The 24,163-nt window shown below is 44.8% G+C and overlaps 1 long non-coding RNA gene across 1 annotated transcript; it reads right to left on the bottom strand.

The window, feature by feature from the left end:
* Positions 1 to 6,894: 6,894 nt before the first annotated feature.
* On the bottom strand, positions 6,895 to 12,139 carry LOC123580859. The gene is made up of 3 exons (XR_006703500.1): positions 11,674 to 12,139; positions 8,226 to 8,378; positions 6,895 to 7,005 (listed from the first exon to the last, which is right to left on the bottom strand). It is a non-coding gene; the product is annotated as an uncharacterized LOC123580859 (long non-coding RNA).
* Positions 12,140 to 24,163: the final 12,024 nt, after the last annotated feature.

The following is a 24,163-nucleotide window of genomic DNA, read 5'->3' on the forward strand; positions in this document are numbered from 1 at the left end:
AGAGGGCCCAGAGCTGAGTGTAGATAAATTGCCACATTTCCGGGTCACACAGAAGGGAAGAAGCTGACGAAACCAGCTAAGAAGGAGATAGGAAGAAAACAAAGAGTCTGGGCTGCCACGGAGAAGAAAGATGGGAGAGTGTCAGGAACTAGGGTGTGTCCCTGTATCAAAGACCGCTGAGAAGTCAAGCACGCAAAGCCTGCAGTGACTATTGGATTTACAACATGGTGGGCGTATGGTCTTTGTAAGAACAGTCTGGGTGGAGCGGTGTGGGTAGAAGGCAAGCTGCAGTGAGGAGAACAAATGGAAAGGAGGAATGGGAGAGAATATGTGAAGACAATTGTTCCAAGGAGTTGTGTTGTTGGGGGAGAGAGAAGCAAGGCAGTAGCCCCATCTCCTGGGGTTAAAGGAGATGTTAGAGCTGTGAGGTAGGGAAGCGTGTCTGTATATAGGTGGCAACCATGACTGAGGGGTGGTGTGGGGAGAAATAATATCAGAAGGAATTAGAGAGGAATAAGGAAGGCAGAGAAAGGGAACGAGCAGATATGGGAAGTGGTGACACACAGAGAATGGAGCCAAGGAGGCTCCGAAGCCCACCGCCAGAGCGGCCCCCAGCCATGCCCGGATCCAGACGAGCCAGGAGGCTCCTCTGCAGCCTACAGGGCAGAGAGGAGATAGCAGCTGCTGCTTGTGGAGAGGAGGCCGTCGTTCTGGCTAAGTGGTTAGGCAGTCTGTCGGCGGCCAGACCCTGGCCGCCAGCCAGCTCCATGCTGGGAGTGGAGTAACGAGTCTTCTGGCAGGCGGTGTTGAAGAGGAAGGACAGTGTGGGTGAGCACTGAGCAGCGGGAGGGCAGCCAAGACCCAGGTCAGGAGCACGCTCAGTGGGAGCCTGCAGGGAAGGGACTGAGAGGTATCACCCAGCCCCCTTCGTTTTGCTCACCTACAGAGTCTATGGCCAAAGGGGCGGAGAGGGGTGCGATTTAACTCATTTCTCTTATTACCTCTCAATTGTGCCACTTGAGGATGACTGTCCCTCCAGCCGCCTGGCCCTTCTGCAGGAGCAGATGGGCACAGCTCCCAGCTGCCTGGGAAGGAAAGCCACAGGGGGCCTCTGTAGCGCCCATGCTGACCTCACCCTGGTGGTGGGGAGCCTGAAGCAAGGAGGTAGGGGGCAGCGATGGCTGCTCGGTGGGAGGCCCAGGCTGGCTCAGCCACAGAACCACACACAGGAGCGGAGCTGCAAGGCCCCCAAAGGGTGTCTGCTACAACACACAAGAACAGTAATCCAGCCTCCCCACCTGCCTTAGGGCAGTGCTTTTCAAACCTAACGTGGGAGAGAATTACCAGGGGATTGTGTTAAAATGTGAAGTCTGAGTCGGTGGATCTGGGGTGGAGCCTGAGAGTCAGCATTTCTAAAAAAAAATTTTGTTAATGTGTTTGTTTATTTTTGAGAGACAGAGACAGAGCATGAGCGGGGGAAGGACATAGAGACAGGGAGACAGAATCTGAAGCAGGCTCCAGGCTCTGAGCTGTTAGCACAGAGTCTGACACAGGGCTCGAACTCACGGACCGTGAGATCATGACCTGAGCCAAAGTTGGTCGCTTAACTGACTGAGCCACCCAGCCACCCCTTAAACAATTGTTTTTAATGTTTATTTTATTTTTGAGAGAGAGATAGAACACAAGCAGGGAAGGGGCAGAGAGAGAGGGAGACACAGAATCTGAAGAGGGCTCCAGGCTCTGAGCTGTCAGCACAGAGCCCGCCGTGGGGCTTGAACCCACAAACTGCAAGATCATGACCTGGGCCGAAGTGGGACGCTTAAGCAACTGAGCCACCCAGGCGCCCCTGGGAGTCAGCATTTCTAAAAGCACCAGGGTGATGCTCTGCTTCTGTTGCTCTGACCACACTCTGAATAGCAAGGCTTGAGAGACCTGACAGGAGGTAAGACCACTCTTTCCTGAAAAATATACATAAGCTTCTAACGCAAACCCTTCATACCACATAGGGGTCCCATAATTCATAGGAGGCCACTTTCTCTTGCCCTTGACACCCCAAGATAGTGAGCCCTGACCCACATGCTTATTGCCAAGTTGTTGCCCTTCCTCTTTGCCTTGTTCTAGAGGTTGTCAGATTTCAGAGGATATCAGAATCACCTAGGACACTGGTTGAAAATATAGGTACGCTTGCCCCTTTCTCCTTCCCATGATTCAGCAGGTCTCGAGCAGCACGCAGGAATACACGTTTTTATTAAGTTCCCCCAGCTGATTCTGACCTAGGTATTTTCATTGACCACACCTGAGAAACACTCAATAGAAATCTTTTCCAGGGATATGTGTATTGAGATCTGCAAACCTGAAGGCTCGACAGAAAGAAGCTTTGATTCAGAAAGTTAAGGGGCTGAGGTTGGTATTTTGGGGCAGGGGACTCTACCAAATATTCTCTCACATCACCCTAGAATGATTACTTTGGCCACATGTTGGATTGATCCTACCTTTCAGCAGACCAGCTGCTGCCCCCCAGGTTGGTGAGAACTATTTTTCGAGCACTGGTGATGGATTTGAACAGGCTGATCAGCTTCCCCTGGAACTAGGGACACCTCCTTACTTAGCTGCCCCATCTCTCCATTGTGGGAGGATGTGTGGGGCTTTTTAGGCACCTCCAATTGGAAGAGAGGTCAGACAAACAAACCTTTCACCTGCTAATGTAGTAGGCAGGGATCTTATCCCACTATCTAGGGTATGTGACAAATGTCACATTAATTTCCTCTATTTACATCTGATTCTAAGTCTCAGATTTCCCAAATTTGAGCTCAGTAATTATTGGAGATCTTAATCCCTCCAGGGTGGTATAAGGATCCTCAAAGACCATCAGGCCTTTAACTCACACCGGTCCCTTTTCAAGAGTGTTAACTAAGCTCATGTGGCCCCTTTGATCCAGTAACTTTAATCAGAGCCCATGCTCTGTACCTGATCACTATAGAGGCCGAGAACACAATGCCTGGGTGCCCTAGTCATCATCGCCCTCTGGGAAACCTATTAGTTTCCCAGGACTTTGTGAGAGAGCAGGCCAGGGGTCAACATAAACTTTAGAACCTGTGGGCCCATCACCTGCCCAGTTTGGGGGGAATCTCCCCGACTCTGTATTGCTGTTTCTGTCTTCTTTCCCTCCCCACTTAGCATAAACCTGCCAAGAAGCTTAGGCTTTTGAAAAACAAAAGCCAGAAAGGGAAGGTGTCTGTAACATAAACCAGTCTTAAAAGAATGTTACATTCTCAAAAGGTTAAGAAATGTGACTCGCGTGTAAATATAAAACGAGCACATGTAGAAGATTGTATTCAGCCCCATTTTGCAAAGAAACTGGTGGGATGTGAAGCTGCTCCAAACAGCTTTTGAGAATCTTGTACACGGCTTTGTAGATTGCTGGTTCACATACAAAATGGGGTAAAATGTCCAGCAGGGCCATTCACTGTAACTTTGAGGGTTATCTGTTCTGAGGGACAGAAATTGTTTGCATCTCTACCTGACAAAAATCTGTAAGTTCACCTCATCCCTACAGAGTTGTAAAATAGGCCTAGTAAATAGGTCCAGCACTGCCCTAAAACAACACTTAATCTTACTCTCTCTGGCCTATTTCCAAGTTTGGGACAATTTTTCTCCTGGAAGGAACCTCAAAGGGCCCAGCTACCTTCTTGGAATAGGGGAGGAAAAAACTAGCAAGACTAAACCTCAAAATAATATCTCAATCATTCCATCACAGAAACATATAACCCCTATTAATATGACCCCATTCTTTAAAAAAAAGTTTTAATCTTTATTTATTTAAAAAAATTTTTTTAACGTCTATTTATTTTTGAGACAGAGAGAGACAGAGCATGAACGGGGGAGGGTCAGAGAGAGAGGGAGACACAGAATCTGAAGCAGGCTCCAGGCTCTGAGCTGTCGGCACAGAGCCCGACATGGGGCTCGAACTCACAGACCGCGAGATCATGACCTGAGCCGAAGTCGGATGCTTAACCGACTGAGCCACCCAGGGGCCCCTTAGTCTTTCTTTTTGAGAAAGAGAGAGAGACAGCGGGGGTGGAACAGAGAGAGAGGGAGACATAGAGTACGAAGCAGGCTCCAGGCTCTGAGCTGTCAGCACAGAGACCGATGCAGGGCACAAACTCATGAACCGCAAGTTCATGACCTGAGATGAAGTCAGACACCCAAATGACTGAGCCACCCAGGAGCCCCAATTTGACCCCATTCTTAAACTAGCAAAGTATGTCTTTGCCTCACCAAAAGACCCTTCCCCTTCCCACTAGGGGAGGCGAATGATGAGGACACAAAACTTCTTCTTGTATTATATTGAACACTCAAGCCTCAGCCCTCTGGCCTGTCCCTGAAGCACATTTATAGACCTTCTGCACATTGCTTAAAAATCCACAAAGAGAGGGAAGGCCCACCCTTGATCCCATTATTGTGAAATGTTAGCTCCTTATTCCAGTGCCAAAATACGCATGTTTTCTACAGCTTGCTGCCTGACCAAAGCCTGGCTTAGTCACAAGATGGAGGAGAAGAGCTGGGTACCTTGGGACAAATCATACCTATGGCTACACATTGTTACACAGAGGGGGCAGCCAGAGAAATGCACCTGTAGGGAGAATTCTCCTTCCTTAGGTCAACTGCAGTAACCTCTCCCTCTGCCACAGGTCTCACTCTGTGCACCTGAGCCATAAAGAGGAAACTCACTTCCTGTGAGCAGAATGTGTTTGTTTCCTTAGTTCTTCTTGGGTTGTGCCTTTGAGGCCCTGCAGCTGCTTTCTCTGCCCCATCTTTTCTTTATTTAATATGAAAGTCATTGGGAAGTCAGCCTTTGGGCAGGAGTCAGCGTAGCCTCTGGCAGAGATCCTGAGAGGGGGATCAGAGAGATCGTGAGAAAAATGTCAAGCCATCACTCTAACCGGATGTGTCCCAAGATGGGAGGAAGGTGGCTCTCACAGAGGAGAAACTGTTATTTATTTATTCCAAGTCTTTGGAAAGCCAAAGCTGCACAAAGAGGTTAGAAAAGTGAGTTAACCCCCAAATCTCTCAAATACTCAGCTGGCCAGATTCCCTGGTGGATTTGCAATCTAAAGTTGTTGCCTTATCCCTTTATAATTATTGTTCTGAAACCATAATGGATGGCCTGTTAAAATGAAATCCTAAACTTCATCTCCCAGAGTTTCTGATTCAGTGGCCCATGAATTTGCATTTCTAATAAGTTCCTAAGTGATGCTGTTGCTGCTCTAAGGAACACACTTTGAGAATTACTGCTCTAGACCAATGCTTCTCAAACTTTACTATACATGCTAATCACTCAGGGAATCTGTTTACAGTACAGATTCTGAATCAGTAGATCTGGGGTAGAACTTGAGATTCTGCATTTCCAACAAGTTCATAGATGATGTCTATACTGCTGGTCTTTGGACCACACTGAGTGGCAAGTCTCACAACAGTGAGACACAGTGGTTTTCAGCCCTGGTCACACACTGTAAACATCTGGAGGCGTTTTGAAAAATCTCTCTGCACAGAATTGAATCAGAATCCCTGGGAGTGAGGTCTAGGCATCAAAAGTTTTTAAAGCCCCCCAGATGAATACAATGTGCAGCCAGGACTAAAGACTATTGTTTTAGAACAGTGGTTCCCCAACCCAACTGCATATTTTAAATGCATGGGATACTTTTGCAAAATCCCTATTCTTGAGTCATATGCCCAATACCCTGCTAACCGGTCTCTGCAATCTGTTATCCAAATAAACATCCAACACACATGCATGCGTGCATGCACACACACACACACACACACATCCTTAAAACCTTCAGTAGCCTCTCCTTGCCTTCAGGATGAAAACAAAATCAGAATTTCTGGACATGGAACCTGGTACCTTTATATTTTAAAAAATTACCCCCAGTGATTCAAATGTGCAGCCAGAATTGAAAACCACTGCTTAATCACATTCTACCTGCTCTTTAACCTCTGACCATTAAATGCAGTCTGCCCTGCTCACCCAGGCAAGTAGACATCTGCTTTGGGCAGCAGTCCCAGGGTTGCTGACCCCTCCAACTTGCTTGCTCGGCCTGCTAGTCCTACTTTCATTGCTGTCATTGTCTGGCCCTTTGCATTTGTTCTTTACTTCCCCAGAACTTCCTAGGGTCTCCTCCATGTTTTCCTAAGTGCTGGCCCCTCTTCTCTGGTCCTGACCCTATTCCACATTCTCCCATGCCCTGACTTGACTTTTGGCTCTACACACACTCTCATCTTCATCCTTTCCCCCATCGTCCAATGCTGGCTGTCCACTTAGCCTCCCATCTTCCTGGTCAGGTATATAGACCTTTTGCAAGTATTTACCATGGGCCTCCAATGTGCCAAGCACTGGGCTGGGCAGAGACTGCCATGTGAACCAAAACAGACACAGTCACTACCCTTGGGGAACTTTACATTCTGGTGTGGGAAACAGTGATCAAACATTGCCTAGGGAAATGGGGGCACATCTACTGATTATTAGAGGAAGACATAGGTAGCATGGTTTATTTTAGCTCACCAGGCACAGACTCAACATCCAGAAGACTGTTCAAAAAAATCCTTTAGATTCAAGTTGTGCATCTTCTAATCCATATGCTCTTCACAGGGTCTAGGGATCTGGGAGGAACTCCTGCACCCCATTCAGTTGCCTCCCACATCCTGAGCAGTTGGAGTGTCCCCCTTTGTCTTAGCTCCAGGAGGCCATCCCCATCTTGTCCAGCCACTAGAGGACAACAGCAAGAAGAGACCTTCCCAATGGACCCTCTTCACAATAAGGTGTTCTGGGAGGAGGTGACTGGCAGCCGTGAAGAAGAAGGGATGGTCCCAAAGGACTTCATGACTCAGCAGGGAACTCCAGAGCTTCTGACCTGTGGGGTGTGCTCCTAAAACACATCAGTGGGCCTTTGAGTGCCAAGAATTGATGAGACCTGGCCTCTCTGCACTTGACCCAGGGAGAACAGCCTAAGGGAAGATGCCGAAAGAAACAACTGCAATTACAGGGACAAAAAAAGTGATGTGTCATAAAAAATCTACAGCTTCTTAAACTTGATAAAGACTATCTATAAAAAACTTACAATTAACATCATACTTAATGGTAGGAAACTCGAATATTCTCCACTAAAATTAAGTACAAGGATGTCCCCTCTCACGTCTCCTTTTCTTTTTTTTTTTTTTTAATTAATGTTTATTTATTTTTGAGAGAGAGAGACAGAGCGTGACCAAGGGAGGGGCAGAGAGAGGGGGACACAGAATCCGAAGCAGGCTCCAGGCTCTGAGCCATCAGCACAGAGCCCAATGTGGGGCTTGAATCCATGGACCGCGAGCTCATGACCTGAGCTGAAGTTGGATGTTTAACCAACTGAGCCACCCAGGCACACCTCATGTCTCTCCTTTTCAATATAGTACTGGAATGCCTTGCAAATACAATAAGACTTAATTAATTAATTAATTAATTAGAAGGTATACAGATTGGGATGACCATCTATGTAGAAAATACAAAAGAACTGTCCAAAAGTCCCCAGAATTAGTGATTATGGCAATGTTGAAGAATTAGGGTTTATGTACAAAAGCCAGTTGCTTCCTAAATGCCCACAAGGAACAAGTAGAATTTGAAATTAAAATCATAATGCCATTGACATTAGCACCCCCCCCCAATGAAATGCTAACAAGATACATACAAGATCTGAATACAAAACCTGATAAATGAAATCAAAGAAATAAATGGGAAGATATTCCATATTCATGGATAGGAAAATTATATTGTCAAGAGGTTACTTCTTCCCAACTTGATCTATACATTCAGTGTAATCCTAACAATAGCCTTGCAGAGAAAGTCAGTCTGCAGAGAGAATGGGGAAGATAAGCAGGGCCAAGAAGAGATGTTGGGCATTATGGTTTCTAGGTGAGGGGTATGGGAGGGGGTGGAGAGGGAGAGGAAGGAAAGGGGAAAGGGATAGAGAGATTAGCTCTACTTTCTAAACTGGTTCCTATGAGATTCTTCCCTCTTTCTTTATGATTCCCCCTTTTTTAGTTTCTTTAAATGTATTTCAGTATCTTATAACCAAAGAGTCTCAACCGAGGCAAGTAGGAAATCAGAACATCAGAGATGACCACAATGCCATAAACCTGGAAGAAAACCTAAAGAAAGCTACAAAGAGAATGTGGTAGAAATCACACCGTACCTGCAGGTTTTGCCTCTTCCTACTGAAGGGCTATTTACATTACTTGGTTTCCAGAAACCCACATTCAGTCCAAGAATTTCGGAGTAGCAAACAAGGTCCTGTGAGGAGATGCTACATGCCTGGGATTCTGGACCATGCCAGTTTATAGCTGATCTGCAGAGAGATTTGATAATCTGAGATTGCAATGCAAGTTTAATCAAGGTAAGAAAATCACCCAGAAATAACAGCTCTCCGTCTTCACAATATCTCAGTGATGTGCATTTAGGTGGTTCTTATGCTATGCAATTATTCTTTCTTTCATGTAGTTATTCATCCATCCATCCACCCATCGATTCTACAAATATTTATTTAGCACCTACTGAGTAACAGGCATTGGTGATACCAGAACAAATAAAACATACTCTATGTCCTCAAAGGGCAGTGAGTACTGTTCATTCATAGAACTTTGACAGCTTGTGATTATGTTGTTGTGGGTTTCTTTGTTTAATCTCTCTCTCCCCTGCTATGTCAGTTTTTTAATGTCTCATGTCTCTTTTTGTTCATTCTCATATCCTATCACCTGGCACACAATAAGCACTTAATACATATTTGGTGAACAAATCATGAACAAAGGGCTTTCAGTTTGTTCAAGACTTAGAGTTGTCTTTCTTCTGTTTTTACTTAACCCTTATTATATCCCGCCCCATAAAAGGATCTCTTTGTAGAAGATCCAGGCAATAATACATTTTGAAAGCTGGGTGACTAATGTCCCACGGTGTTTGAAAATTGCAGACTCTGACAGGTGCCTAAGCTAACAGAACCTGGTATCTACGAATCCTCCCTATAACATATACCCTTGGAGTCTAGGGAATCTTCCTTTCCTGGTATCTCTCAGATTAAAACTGCTCAGGACAAAGTACCTAAAATGCAGCTGATTCACTGACCTTGAGCAAATTGACTCTGAAAAGCAGAAGAGGACGTGAGAAATGACCATCTCTACACTGGCAGGAGGAGGTGGGCAGTAAGGACAAGGGACTCCATGCACAGCAGTGCAGGTCGTACCCTGCGCATGGGCATCCAACTAAGGGAGTAAATGGAGGCTGAAATCTAGCCAGGATCATTTCCCTGGATATGAACCTGGGCAAAAGGCTGTGCCAAAGGAGCCCTAAGGACCAGAGGCGGCCGGGGTTCTCTCCCAGTGAGGAGTCCTCAGGCTCTTAGGAAGACCAACGAAGTAAAGAGGGAGTGATGGAGGGAACCTGCGCTTAGCAGTCAATCAGAAGTCAGTGAGGAGGAGTATTGCTCATTCTGATGGCCTTACTCTATGAACCATTGATTGCCACCCTCACCTGCCCACATCCCTGTATCCTGCCCTGGCACATTCAGTTCCCAGAGTGATAAGGCCTGTCTCCTAGTAACAGCAGAAGAGATTTTTAGAAGACATTTAAGACCAAAGCTGTTAGAAAAAGGAAAAGACCCCCCCCCCCCAGCTTCCCTGAAGATGAAGGGAGAAGGGACAGCAGAAAACGGGGCTGCTGACCTGCCTGCCCAGGTCTTTGTATTGGCCGGCAGTATAAGGCTTCCTTTCCCCAAATGTGGATGGGTTCTATTGACTCTGGAAAGAAGTCGTGTACACAGCCCAATACAAAAACAATCAAGTACCAAATGGCTTGAAAAAAAGTTACCCACATCCATCCCTATTCTATTCTTTATGGTACATGGAAACTGCTGGGCTATTTCTAGCTCTAGATGCAGGGGTGCTGATGAACAGTGGGGTTTCTGCAGCTAATCTCTGATAGGACCGAGCTGTTGCCACCCCGCAGAGGTGCTAGGGACAGGCGGCTTGGCTGCACATGGCCAGCACATGGTGGGTGGGCGGGAGGACGTCTGGCTGGTTGGGGCGAGGGGGAATGGAAGCGGCTCTGAAAATGCATTTTGGAAGCAATAAGCTGAAACGATGAGGCTCCGTGTGCCTCTAACACCACCTTGCTTCGAGTGCTCTGTGCTTAAAAAAGGACCAAAGAGAGAAGAAATGAAAACACTAGGGATATCAGTGCAGCTTCTGGGGCTGTTTCTCTTGCTTCAAATCTGGAATGTCATTGCGGAGGTCCAAATGCCGCTCCTGGGGCACCTGGGTGTCTCAGTCAGTTAAGTGAGTGACTCTTGGTTTCTGCTTAGGTCATAATCTCACAGTTTGTGAGTTCAAGCCCCAAGTCGGGCTCTGCTCTGATGGCTGGGAGCCTGCTTGGGATTTCTCTCTCCCTCTCTCTCTCTCTCTCTGCCCCTCCCTGGCTCGCTCGCTCTCTCTCTCTCCCCAAAAATAGATAAACATAATTTTTTTTAAAATGCAGTTCCTTTCCCTGATGGAGAATCTTCAAAACATCAAGGGAAGGGGAGAGAGGGGAAGGATTGACTCAAACTGTAAAATTTCATAGACTTTGAAATCAGATGACTTTGAGTTCAATTTCTGTCTCTTTTATTATCAGGAGTGTGACCTTAGGCAGCTGCTCAAACACTCTTGCCTCATTTTCCTCATCTGTAAAGTGGGGATAATCCTAGAGGTAGCAGGCCTGAAGTATTTTGTTTTGGTTGGGGGCTGCCCTTGCATGGTCAGCCCTTTGCCCATGGTTCTAAATGTTCACTTCCTTCGAGTCAGTCAGTCTTTCCCAAACCCAGGACCCTGCTGATGCCTCTTCAGCCTCTGTTAGGACAGTATGCATTGTTTTTCATTTTTATGTTTTATGTCAATGGAAAGCTTGCAATTTTTGCACACTCAAGGAACAAGTAGAAATGTGACTTACATTCCATATGTTACATTACTTGCATAACAAAATCCAAACACTGTTTGAATGGTTTAAAATATGCTTCCTCTAGGGTATAGGATGTCAGCCATTGGTCCCCATCAAAGCTATGTCTCCAGCAACAGTAATACATACGTTGAAATGATTTTCATAAGAATTAAGCATGTAAGTCCTTAGCTCCATGCCTGGCATACAAGTGCTGAGGAAAAAAGTGGCTTTTGTGGCAGGTACGTATTTGTAAACACCACACTTGAGTACAAAAAAAAAAAAAAAAAAAAAAAAAAAAATTACCCAAATACTTTCTAAATCGGATGACATCTTACCCTGAGCCTTTACCGTCTACATCTTATTCATTACTGGAAATATTCCCCTCAAGATATGAGAAGGTCTGAGGAAACTTACATAAAGCAGAACTTTCCAGGAGGCTCTCTGGCCTCCGGCCCGCACCCGTCAGTTGCTGATGTGCCCGTTGTCCGAGCACTCAGGGGGCGGGGCGCTCTACTGCTTTCGCTCCTTGCTTAGGTCCACAGTGTTTACAGGAGCTAGAACCCTAGTTCCTAGCACCCAGGTCCCCCCACCTTCCCAGCCCTCCAGTTTACCACCTCACTATTTTCCTCTGAGAACGAGACGTATCTCTGGTGACTGTAAAGAAGCGGAAACGCCATTACCTGGACTCCTGGAGTCCAACCCGTGATTCTGTTGTCAGGCTTTAAGGACCGTCTTCTTTTCCTGGAAGGGAGGAGGGCCAGACAGGGCTGCTTCAGCCTCTACTTCTCCAGGCACCAAGTAATCATCTTCCAAGGGGGGCCATTTCTCTTTTAATTCCTCTTTTACTGCATTATCATTATTATTTTTGAATAATAATAACGGTATATATCATCTTATCATAGGAATTTAGGACTCTTTGGTCATATTTTATTTTGAGAGTCATGAACACTCAGAATCCCATTCAGTCTGGTGCCAAACAGAGACCTACAGCCGCAGAGCAGAAATGAGCTCAGGCCCATTGTGAAATAGAGCTCCGTCTTCTCTTTGTTTTCTGCTCCCTCCCAGACAGCGCCATGCTAAGGGTGCCGGGGTGGCTCAGTTGGATAAGCATCCGACTTCAGCTCAGGTTATGATCTCACAGTTCCAGAGCTCAGGCCCCATGTCGGGCTCTGTGCTGACAGCCTCAGAGCCTGGAGCCTGTTTCAGATTCTGTGTCTCCCTCTCTCTCCGCCCCTCCCCTGCTCATGCTCTGTCTCTCTCTCTCTCTCTCTCTCTCTCTCTCTCAAAAATAAATAAACGTTAAAAACAAAAAGGCAGCACCATGCTTAACTTCACTGCTAATCTCTGTGAAATACCCTCCACTTACCCTTCTCTGTCAGAGACATTTCCTACCTCATCTGTGAGTTGTTTTCGCTTGACTACACTGTGTGCTGGGGAGAGAGTGGTTCTGTAGGCGTCTGATCCTCTCAAGAGAGGAAATATGTTTGCCTGGGATCTTTCTGCAGAAGGCAGCCAGCAGCACAATGTCGTGGTCTATATGTAAAACATCTGACTTTCCTACTAGTGTGGTTAAATCTTCTGTTTTCTTACTCAGCGGGAGCTTGCTGAACACCGACGTTGTAGTTACTGGCTGAGAGATCACGGCTCTGCAAATCACTTCTAAGGGTATGCAGCTTTTCTAAAAGGCGTCAAGCAAGGTCAGCACGATGGACATTTGTCTGATAGCCTCTGAGGTTAACGGGCGTTTTTGTTTACTTCGAGGAGGAAAGGAGAGGAAAGGATGAAGACCTGTAGTCTGCAGTCCAGAAAAGCTTTGTTATTGGCTGCTACCACATGTGTTTCTAATTTTTTCATCCATGAAAGAAATAACTAATAAATATTTGCAAACTTAGCGGTCACCTCTTAATAGGTTTATTTCTGCTATTATTGAGTGCTTCTTAAAAGTCATCAGAGTGTTGAGGAAGTAGATGTGCCTTTGTTGACAATCCAAATAAGTTAGGAAGCCCAAAAGGAGAAGGATGGGAATGGGCCCAGACAGACACGGCTGATGACAGAAAGCTACACTGTGTTCTCTACCACAGGTTTTCCAACCTCTGATTCATTTGTGAAGCCAAGAGAGATGTTTTACAGGGTTATCAGGAGGACTTCAGCTAAAGATGATAAACACACAAGTGGAAGTCCTTCACTCACTCTGAACGCTTAAGAACTTCTAGATAAAATATAAGCAAAATGTTCTTAGTATATGACTTAGCATGAAATCAAGAAAAGAAAATTGCCAAGTTACAGAAGCAAAAAGAAAAATCAAAGCCAGGGGTGAATAGGAGTTGTACTGTGCATAAGGTGAGATCTGAACTCATATTATCTACAGAATGTAGGAACCCAGGCTATAATCCTAATGTTAAAAACTTGTCTTGGTCTTGGGGCGCCTGGGTGGCTCACTTGTTTAAGTGTCTGACTTTGGCTCAGATCATGACCTCACGGTTTGTGAGTTTGAGTACCACATTGGGCTCTGCACTGACAGTGAAAAGCCTACTTGAGATTCTCTCTGTTCCTCTATCTCTGCCCCTCCCCCCTCCTCTTTCTCTCAAAATAAATAAACTTAAGGAAAAAAAAAAAAAACTTGTCTCAGCCTTGATGTAAAATATGATTTCGTTGCATACTTACCATAATGAGTACCGAGTCATGTATAGAATTGTTGAATCACTATATTGTACACTTGAAATTATTATAATGTATGTTCACTATACCTCGATTAAAAAAAATAGTAAAAAAGGAAAAAAGAGCTCATTGAAAGAGATTTAAAAGACCCCCAGATGAGGGGTGCCTGGGCGGCTCAGTCAGTTAAGCAAGGGACTTCAGCTTGGGTCATGATCTCACAGTTTGTGAGTTTGAGCCCCACATTGGGCTCTCTGCTGTCAGGGCGGAACCCCCTTTGGATCCTCTGTCCCTCTCTGTCTCTCTCTGTTCCTACCCTGCTTGCACATGTGCGCTCTCTCTCTGTCAAAAATAAATCATCTTAAAAAAATAAAATAAAAGTCCTCCAAATGAAAAATAAGTTATGTTCAAGGGTATGAAGAGCTAGTAACATGAAGATCAATTTGCCCCAAGTTTATCTGTAGTTTCAATCACTGGAAATATTTTGTGGATATTCTGCAGAAAAACCCCAACTGCTTATAAAATGCATATGGAAAGGCAAAGGGCCAGAAAAAGGAGACCAAATCCTGAAGAGGGAGAAGTAGAAGAAGGAGGGAGAGAACTTGCCTACCAGATATCAGAGTTTACTGTAAAATCCTAGCAATTAAGACATGGCGGAGGGGAGAATTGATGGGGGGGGGGTGGGGGTGGTAGGCAAAGAGACCACTCCCATGGAATGGAAGAGAGCTTAGAAATGAATTCACTGTATGAGAAAAACTTGATTCATAATACAGCAAGCATTATATATATCAACCAAGAAGGGAATGGGGTAATCAAAAATGGAGCTGGGGTGGCGGCGGGTGGGGGGCTGGTGGTCGCCCCCTGGGTGGTTCAGTCAGTTAAGCATCTGACTTTGTCTCAGGTCACGATCTCAGAGTTCATGGGTTCAGGCCCCATGTCAGCTTCTGTGCTGATAGCTCAGAGCCTGGAGCCTGCTTAAGATACTGTGTCTCCCTTTCGCTCTGCTCCTCCCCTGCTAGCACTCTGTCTCTCTCTGTCTCTCAAAAATGAATAAACATTAAAAAAGTAAAAAAAAAAAAAATTTAATGGAGCTGGGATAATTGGTTAATCATTAAAAAAAAGATGGGGGAGGGGTGGATGGAGAAATTGAGCTCCTACATCATACCACACACAGAAATCAATTCTAAATAGATTAAATATTTAAGTGTTAAAAAGACAAAACTTAAACATTTTTAAAAAAAATGTAGGATGTTCTTATGACCACTGAATGAGGAAAATTTTCACAAAGAAATGTGCAAAAATATAAAAGAAACTATAATTTGAGTATGTAAAATAAAGTAAAACTTCGGTTCATCATAACATGCCACTAAAAGAGTGAAAAACAAAGTAAAAAATGAGAGAAGATAATGGCAACAAACATAACTAGCAAAAGATTAATATTTTGGATATACAAAGAACCTCTCTTAATTTTCTTAATAAGAAAAAGACAAGGTTGATGAGATACTGATATATTTGAACAGGCTAAGAGAAGGTTTAAACAACCATCAGAGGGTTGGGATTAAATGAGCAATAAATTCATAAAAAAAAAATAAGCAGTTGAGAAAAACAAGTATTGATTCCATGGGAAACAAAACTGTTACAGGAAAGGAAAAGTAGTCTTACATGGCCCAGCAATCAAAGGTGTTTATGTGATCACAACAATCTAAACACTGAGTAGTGATCTAATCAACTCAGAGAATAACCTATGGAAGGATGGAATGTGGGGAGACTGGGTGAATGTGGGGAGGCATGACTGGAAGCAAACTCAGACCTTATTTTCCATAGCAGGATTGCAATATAATGCCAGTCGCCCAAACTAATAAGCAGGCAAGAAACAACAATACGAACATGTTATTTAGAGAGAGAGCAGTAAATCCCAAATAATCAACTAATAGAGCTGAAAGTGATTTCTCTGGGGAGGAGAACAGAAGATTCCCTTATAAGACCATTTGTCTCCTTTAACAATGAGCACATGTCACTTTATAAAAATAAAAATGGACTCCCTGACTAATAATAACAATGAACCAAACTGAAAGTCTAAGCCATTGGAATTAAAAGCTTGAGAGATGGATTAAACTGAAGAAGAGACATAGCTCCCTCTGAAGTTTTTTGTTCCAACCAATAAAGCAGGGAAATTAGGGTGAGACCTTGTCAAGCGAGAGTCTCCACCAGGAAGCGGGCCTGCTGGGCAGAGGGGGGTGTTTCTAAGCCACTCAGCAGGCCCAGCCCTGTCTTTCTTCTCTACGGTCTGGATAATGTCCCAAGAAGAGAGAGGACAACTAGTGGTACCATCTCCTCTTCTCTCTTTGTAGAGAGCCTCGATTTTCAGCATTACCTGCCTGCCCCACAACAGCGATGACCATTAACGGTAATTGAACATCTGTTCTATGCACGTCCCGTGTATGATCGTATTAGCATTTCATCCTTACAATCACACTAGGAAGTAAGCATTATTCTCATAATTAAAGCTGAAGTACACAGAATTAAAAAACTTGCTTAAGTCACCCAGCTAGTCAATAGTGGATTTGGGATTTGAACCCAGGCAGTCTTTCTCCAAAGTTCACATTCTCAACAATTCAGCTATGTCGTGTTATACACACACACACACACACACACACACACACACACACCCCTATCTGAAGTCTTTGGTGAAATGGCAAGAAGTTTATCTTTGAAAATAGGTGGAGAATCCCTCCTACACCACAAATGAGAATAAGCTGAAAGCAGAATGGATTCATAAAACAGAGGATTGTAAAATTGGTTATCGATTTTATTTATTCCCTACCTCATTTAAAAAAAAAATATGAAGCAGCTGCCAAAAATGTCATGTACAGGAAGTAAATAAAATATGGGCAAAATTGAAAAAAAAAAAGAGTCAAAGAAAGTGGATAAAGAAATATGCCAACCAAAAAGTTCAAGAAGTTTGCTGTATATGAAAAGAAAGCCCAAATATGAGCCTCCCAGAAGCCAACACAAAGAAAGACATGCAAGCAACGCAAAAATCTCATTATAAAATAGGAGAGAGTTGACTGAATGTTTACATGATATACAAGTTGAGTGCATGATAAAGAAGAAAGAGCAGGCAGAATATCGTGTAATTATATATTGAGTCACCATGGTTTTGGAGAAAGTTACCACTTTCCTTCAACAATTGGGAAAGCAGATTTGGAAAAGCTTCATGTGGCCCTTCTATTTGCCTTAAAGCTATCTGGCTCCTTTTTTAGACTCCCAACATTAAAACAACACTGCAGATTGCTTTCATAAGTCATTAAAACCATCTTTAAGATGACTCAAGCTAATGCAGGGTCAACAAGAAAAGCAACCAGCAGAGATCCAAAGAGGACCTGAACCCAGGGCTGGAAAAATAGAATGTGAATGTATTTCCCATCTTTGTGGGGCTTGTTGGCAACCTTCTTCCTCTGCTATGTGGAGGAATTGATCGTGCAGATTTTGGAAACTCTGGTGTTCTTAAGTCAAGCTGGGCTGGAGGCCAGCTGTGGACTGGCAGCCAAGTGCGCCAGACATTGGAGTCGAGAATAGAGTCCTTAGGTGCTCCTGGGATCCTGGGTGCTCTGAGAAGATATCAGCCACAGCCACAGTGATATTTAAGAGAAGAAAACCAATCACTGATCAGTTTAAGTTCTTGTACCCTTCCTTGTCTCCTTGTCTCCTAGCCCAGCCATCCTGGGACCCCTCTCTTTTCTGGGAGATTAGCATTCACCCTAAGCACAAGGAGATTTGGAACTCAACAGAAATTCAGATAATCATTTGAAGTTACCCAGGTGGCCTTCCCTTGCAGCCTTGAGTCCCCTCTTAGCACAACCATCACGTCCTCCTCCAGCAGCCCATTTCTCTCTGCCACAGCCAAACTTCTGGAAGGAGTTGTCTACACTTGCTGTCTCTCCTTCTTCATCTCCCATCCAATATTCCAGTGAAACTGCTCTGGAAAGAGTAGCTAATGACCTTCTTGTTGCTAGGTGGGCACACCTCACTTCTTGTCTTACTTGGTCTTCTTGTAGCAGGGGACGATTCTTTCTTCAGTAACGCTCACTTCCCTTGGCTTCCATAACCCCATCATCTCCTGACTTTCCTTCTCAGGGTCTTCTTCGGTGCCCTGAGTTCTTAGTGCCCCTCCTCCTGCATGTAAACCTGGTACCCTGTGAGTTCTGTGAGGGGGGCAGGGAAGATTGGTTTGCTCACCATTGTTTCTCTGTCTACAATGTGACTAAACTCCCAAGGAGAGGGAAGGCAGCTAGTGATACCTCTGGGGAGAAACTTGCAAAGGGCTGGGCAAGTAGGAGGCAAGCAACAAATATTTTTGAAGGCATGAATAAATGTGAGTTTTATTCATATTTATTTAGGATTTATATCCTGATGACATTTAAAAAAAAGGATTGGAGGTGGTTTATGATGTTAAAATATACCCAAAAACATAGCAAAACTTTTCAAGAGAGAGAGAAATAATGGAAACAATTAAAAGTGGAATAAGATAGACACACTAGCTTGGGCAATGGAGCATTCACTTTTGTGCTGAGCTTCCTGGGAGGCAGAGCAGAGTGAGAAATACATCCAGTTACGTAGCTCTCACTGGCAAATAAAAAAAGCACACAAGTTTGAGTGTGGATAGAAATATTTTCTGGTACTGAATTTTAGTAGGTGTTTTATCAAGCAGTTACCTTTATAAGGTGAAACATTAAGTAAAACTGTGTCTGACCATCATTTTCCAAAGTGTCTAGATGCTTCTCCAAAGTGTACTTTTAGACACCCAGATGATACTAATAGAAAGGGGAGGCAATCCAAAATGTACCATGGTTGTCTTAATTAGGGAAGTAGATTGAGATTGTGTGGGATAAACTCCTTCTGGGTACCAGGTACTCACAAGATGCATTCATAATGTGAACTCAAATACCATGGCTCTCCTGCCCTCGTTGGAAAAGTCTAATTTTGGTGGAGGCCAGGAAGGTATAGCTATTCTTATTTTCACAGGGAAACACACACAGAGAAATCCTAATTCTATTTTTCTTCAGAGACTCAACACTATGGCATCATAAAAGCTCCTACTTGGAAGTGGGGGGAAAATCTGTGTTCTAACGATCAGGGCTCTTGGGAGCGTGTGATGTTAAAGTCCCAAAGGGAGAGCAGCTAGGATTTCTGCTTGTGCTTCCCTCTCCCACAGTTTTGGGTTATAGCCAAAGAACTAGGAACAATAAAAACCATGTTCAAAATGAGGTACAAAGAGATTATTCATAATGCCCTCTCTACATCCAACCTAAAAACAGAGTTGAGAGGCAAGATTTTCATTAAGGATTCTTGGAGAAAGCTGATGATATGCTGAGCTGAGGGCCCCCACATCCTTGTACACAAGTGGGATGAACAGGATGTGCCTCCTTTCCCTCACAGTAGAGGGGCTTATAGAGAACTTAATGTGCGTTGCCTTCAGTTTGGGGGTCACTGTGGCTTAGATCAGCCTGGAAAACCTAAATGGACCGGCTGGTCTGCCTTGCTGGCAGAACCGGGGAGAGGACCGGGCGAGTGCGTGCAGGACAAAGAATGCAGTAACATGGAGCCACTTTGATGGCAGCATTGGAGGGCAGGGTGTAAAAGGACTTTAGCTTAGAGAAGCAGAGACGTCACTGAATTTCAGGGAACCAAGGAGGGATAAGCAACCACTGGGATCTTGTCCGGTTGACCACTGTCCCAGGGCACACAGGTGAGAGAACCCAGTGATTCTGGTAAGGGGGTGGGGGTTCTCTGAAGAAAACTGAGCTGTCATATTGGCCAAGTCCTGAGAAAGTCCAGCCTGGAACTTTCCTGTTCCCTTCCCCAGTTCCCCCTTCTCCTCCAGCAGTGGTGGTGGTGGTGGTGGGGAGGGGAGGGACCTGGAGTGGGGGGTGAGGGTGGAGACAATGTGTCAGAAACTGGAGTCTACAAATCAAGAGAGGAGAAGTGGGAAAAGAAAATCATTCACATCGGTCCCCCCACTGCCCACCCCCAATAGTTGGCCTGAGTCTGGAGCCAGGAGAAGCCTCAGCTTTCAACCTGGTTCAGAGTTTTCATTATTACATAAGACTGGACATTTTAATTTCTGAACTGAGGTTGCTTTTGTGACTTCAATGACCATAGGACTCTTTATGTTTTGCTAAATGGGGCAAGAAAGGTCAGAGGCTTTGTCTGGGTTTCCTTCCTCGGCCAGGGGAAAAGCCCACACTGTAAGTTCTAAGAGATCCCGGAAGACAAAACAAAGCTGCCGTGTGATACCTGGCCCCAATCACACTGGCACAAAGTAGCGGGGACATAAGCAAGCCCAAGCCCATTCCCGCCTTGAAGCTGGGCCAGCGAGGGCATCGAGTCCACGCAGGGCAGGGTTAGGATCCCTGCGCCATGAAAGGAAAGGCCCTTTCCTGGCGGCAGAGGCAGGAAGCCGAGCTCACTCCCTGGCACCGGGGAGTCTGGGGAGCCAGGGCGGTGATGGAGAGAGGCTCAAGCATCAGGAAGGGACTGGGAAGAGCCGGCCACGCTTCTAAAAACACCCCAGGGTCAGGCCCAGCCACCAGGTCAGACATCAGAGGAGAAAGCCTGCTCCATCAGATAACACTGGGTGGAGGGCAGGCCAGACACCCAGGAAAGTTAGCCCGGGTGATGCGCCCTTGCGCCTTGGGCTCTGGGAAGGAAGAGGAGTTTGGAACTAGAATCAAAAGAAGGTATAATTAGAATCTGCAGGTAGACACAAACGAACTTGTAATACCTGCCCTCACGTAGCTGGGAATGCTCCGGGCGCTTTGCAAGAAAGGCGCAGGGAAAATACAAAGTGATATTATTATTGTCTTAATTATAATTAGAACCTACAAGTTGAGTCTTGAAAGACATTTATAGCACATCCTTACTTGTTTAGGTCAGCTTCCCAGAAAGAGGGGAAAAAATAGACTTGGACATTTTTAATTTAGATGAGAAACAGGTCCATGTGTCAGGGCTGCTATCTGGAGCTCCCCTATTTTAAGGATGTCCTTTGGGGCTCAGGTATATTAACGCGATGGCTAGAGCCTGAAAGCTCAACATGGTAGAAAATAGGCTTGTTTTTAAGCTTTGGAGGGCTACAGGCCAATTGGAAGCTTCCACCCCCTGTGAAGTAATGTAACCGGTAAAAAGGCTGGTAAATTATCCATGACGCAGGGCGTGTTGAGTGATGTGCAAAGCAGAGCATGAGGGAAGGATGCTGAAAAATTATCTAGGGGAACCCCGGTGGTTCTTGATGATCCCAGGGCTTACTGGGTGGGCTGAGGGCTGAGGATATTCAGACATGCTGACCTTTTCCCTTTCACCTCCTACTACTCCTCTTAGAGGGCAGAGTGGGGCAGGAGGGGAAATGCCACCTGCTTATTTAGCTGTTAAAGGGCAGCAATGGGGAAAAAGTCCATGAGATCAGGTTCAGGCTGATGGCTGTAATCAGACCTCTGCCTCTGGATTTCAGGGACCCATGCTGCTCCTGCACGCAGAGCACTTTGGGAGGGAACAATCCAGAACGGCCGAGATTGGTCGAGCCAGTGAAACCAGAGGTGCATAGACTTGTGGAAAGAGTCATGCAGCTGTGTGGTGCAGCTAGGTTTGCAGGCTTTGTGATGACTGAAGGCCCGTGTCGCGTTACAGTTTATGAAAAGCTGGTTAAAAAAAAAAAAAAAAAAAAAAAAAAGATGTGTACCCGTGTCATAGTCGATGAGGACTTACTGGACAGGCAGCCAGCTATTATTTTGCTTCTCTCCTACCTCCTATTCCCAAAACATAGGCCCCCATGGTTCCCTTGGCAAACCAGGGCCCCCTTCATGCTTGGCACCGCCCCATCTTATACTCTGAACCTATCTTTTGATCCCCTTTCCCTTCTCCACTCAGTTCCCAGTTTCCAAATGTACCCAACCTTCGTCTCTCCCTTAGGGACTCTGACACTTTGAAAATCAGTCACGCTGGACTAATGTATCCCCTCTTCCAGATAACATTTTATTCTGCTTTGTGGAGATGTGCCTTCACCTAAAAGAAGACCGGTGGGAGTGTTTGAGGCATCATGTAGCCCATTGGGGTGAGTAGTTGGGGGCGAGGGATGTCTCAACACCACCGGATGCACACTGGTCTGAAAAGTCTTGGAGCAACAGGATTTTTTACCCCCAGTTTTCCTCCGAATTTTTTGGCTACTCTCCCTGCTCAGATAAGTTTTCCTCTTTCTGAGTTTCTAATCCCTAGGTTTGTCATGACTCACATTTAAAACAAACAAATTTTACCCCCCCCCCCCCAAGCGTTCTAGCAGTTTTTCCCTGGGTGGGAAGAAACTACAAATTGGCTCCAAAAACTTTGGAAAAGGAAACCCCGATCTCGCCAGTGATCACTATATATTTTTCACTTACAGGAATGATTTACGAAGTAAAGCGCGTTTTGAAATGCCTTCTGGATAATTTCGTGCAAAAATTCACAATGTCAAGAGGACGTGGTTATGAGGAGCGAACTGTACAACCCTTTATCTCGTTCTCTATGGGCCCTCACCACGGGGGTCAGAGCCAAGTGCCAGCTCTCCGTGCTAAAAATGTTCACAATTTGGTCTCTGCCAACAGTGAGGACTACAGTGTGAATGTGTGAAGTCTTGCTCCAAACTGGCTCGACCCACACTTTTGTAAATGTCATTTCTTGGGATCCTGTTTTATCTGAGAAGCCAGATTTCACCAGCCGCGCTGAGAGTAGCTGATAATGCTGTTCAAGTTCTGAATCCCGCAGGGAGAAGCTCTTTTGAGGCCCTTTTCAATACAACTGACACACTTCTCATGTATGGGCCTCTTTAGGAGGAGGTTAAACTCCCAAATTACTCTGTCAATCTGACCAAATGAAAATCAGATTCAGTGGTGTTACAAGCTGCTCAAGTCTATCTTCTCTTTTACACATTTGATGTAACTGTTAATATAACAGAAAATCTAAAAACCCTCATCTTGCTTTCTACCAATGGGGTAATATGGGTTCAATATACCAAAATACAGAACTGAAAATGCATTTTGTATTTGAAATACAGATTTTTTTTTAAATATAACAGGATGATAATCCTGGAGCTTCCCCTTTAAGAACTAATGTCAGGGCACCTGGGGGGCTCAGCTGGTCAAGCGTCTGACTTCAGCTCAGTTCACGATCTCATGGCTTGTGGGTTCGAGCTCCATGTTGGGCTCAGAGACTGGAGCCTACTTGGGATTCTCTCTCTACCTGTCTCTCTGCCCCTCCCCCGCTAGGGCTGTCTCTCTCCTCTGTCTCTCTCTCTCAAAAATAAATAAAAACATTAAAAAAAAACCCCACTAATGTCATAATACAAAAAAGTATTTCTGATCATGCCAAGTCAACATCAGATAAACTTCAAATTCTTAACTCTATGGTAAAAGATACTACCTCAAAATGGAAGAACTTGTCTTCTTCCAGAATTATTGAACATAACGATTTTACTTGGATAGGTTTGCAATAAAAGAGTTAAGCTGGCAGTTAAGCTGGTCCCTAGGTATTTATTAACTGAAGAAAGGACATATGAGTGGTTGCCAGAGGCACGGGTGGGAGGGATGGGCAAAATAGGTAAAGGGGGTCAAAAAGTACAAACTTCCAGGGGCGCCTGGGTGGCGCAGTCGGTTAAGCGTCTGACTTCAGCCAGGTCACGATCTTGCGGTCCGTGAGTTCGAGCCCCGCATCGGGCTCTGGGCTGATGGCTCAGAGCCTGGAGCCTGTTTCCGATTCTGTGTCTCCCTCTCTCTCTGCCCCACCCCGTTCATGCTCTGTCTCTCTCTGTCCCAAAAATAAATAAACGTTGAAAAAAAAAATTTAAAAAGCACAAACTTCCAGTTATAAAATATGGGAATTATGTAATGTACAGCATGGCAACCATAGCTATATTGTTTTGCTTGAAAGTTGCCAAGAGAGTGGATCTGAAAAGGTCTCATCACAAGAAGAAAAACTGTAACTGTGTGTGGTGATGGGTGTTGACTAGATTTATTGTGGTGATCATTTCACTATATACACAAATATCAAATCATTATATTGTATACCTGACGCTGATATAATATTTAAGTCAACTATACCTAAATAAAAAAGGACATAGAGAAATGTACTGTGCATACAACCTTCAGATACTCTATGTTTCAAAATGAGCTTCAGTAAGTTTTAACTCAGTAGAACTACCACACGTGTGTATTCAAATGAAATATAACTTTCCTACTAAATGGAAGATTTAGTGACACTGTGCTCTGCCTTATTTGGGCAGGCAATAAATAACAAAATGAGTGAGCTAACTGTTCAGTAAAGTTGGGGTTGAAAATGACCATTTATTGTTCAAACCACAATAAGTTCTTCGCCTGGAATCCAAGCTACTAAAAGTGTCAAGTAACAGAAAGGCGTCGGAAACATTCTGCTTTCATGGTTTTTATGACGTGACTAGTAACTAAGTGGATGAAGAGATGTATGTAACTAGCA

The sequence above is a fragment of the Leopardus geoffroyi genome, chromosome A3 (assembly GCF_018350155.1).
Source record: "Leopardus geoffroyi isolate Oge1 chromosome A3, O.geoffroyi_Oge1_pat1.0, whole genome shotgun sequence".
In the NCBI taxonomy this organism is placed as follows: Eukaryota; Metazoa; Chordata; class Mammalia; order Carnivora; family Felidae; genus Leopardus; species Leopardus geoffroyi.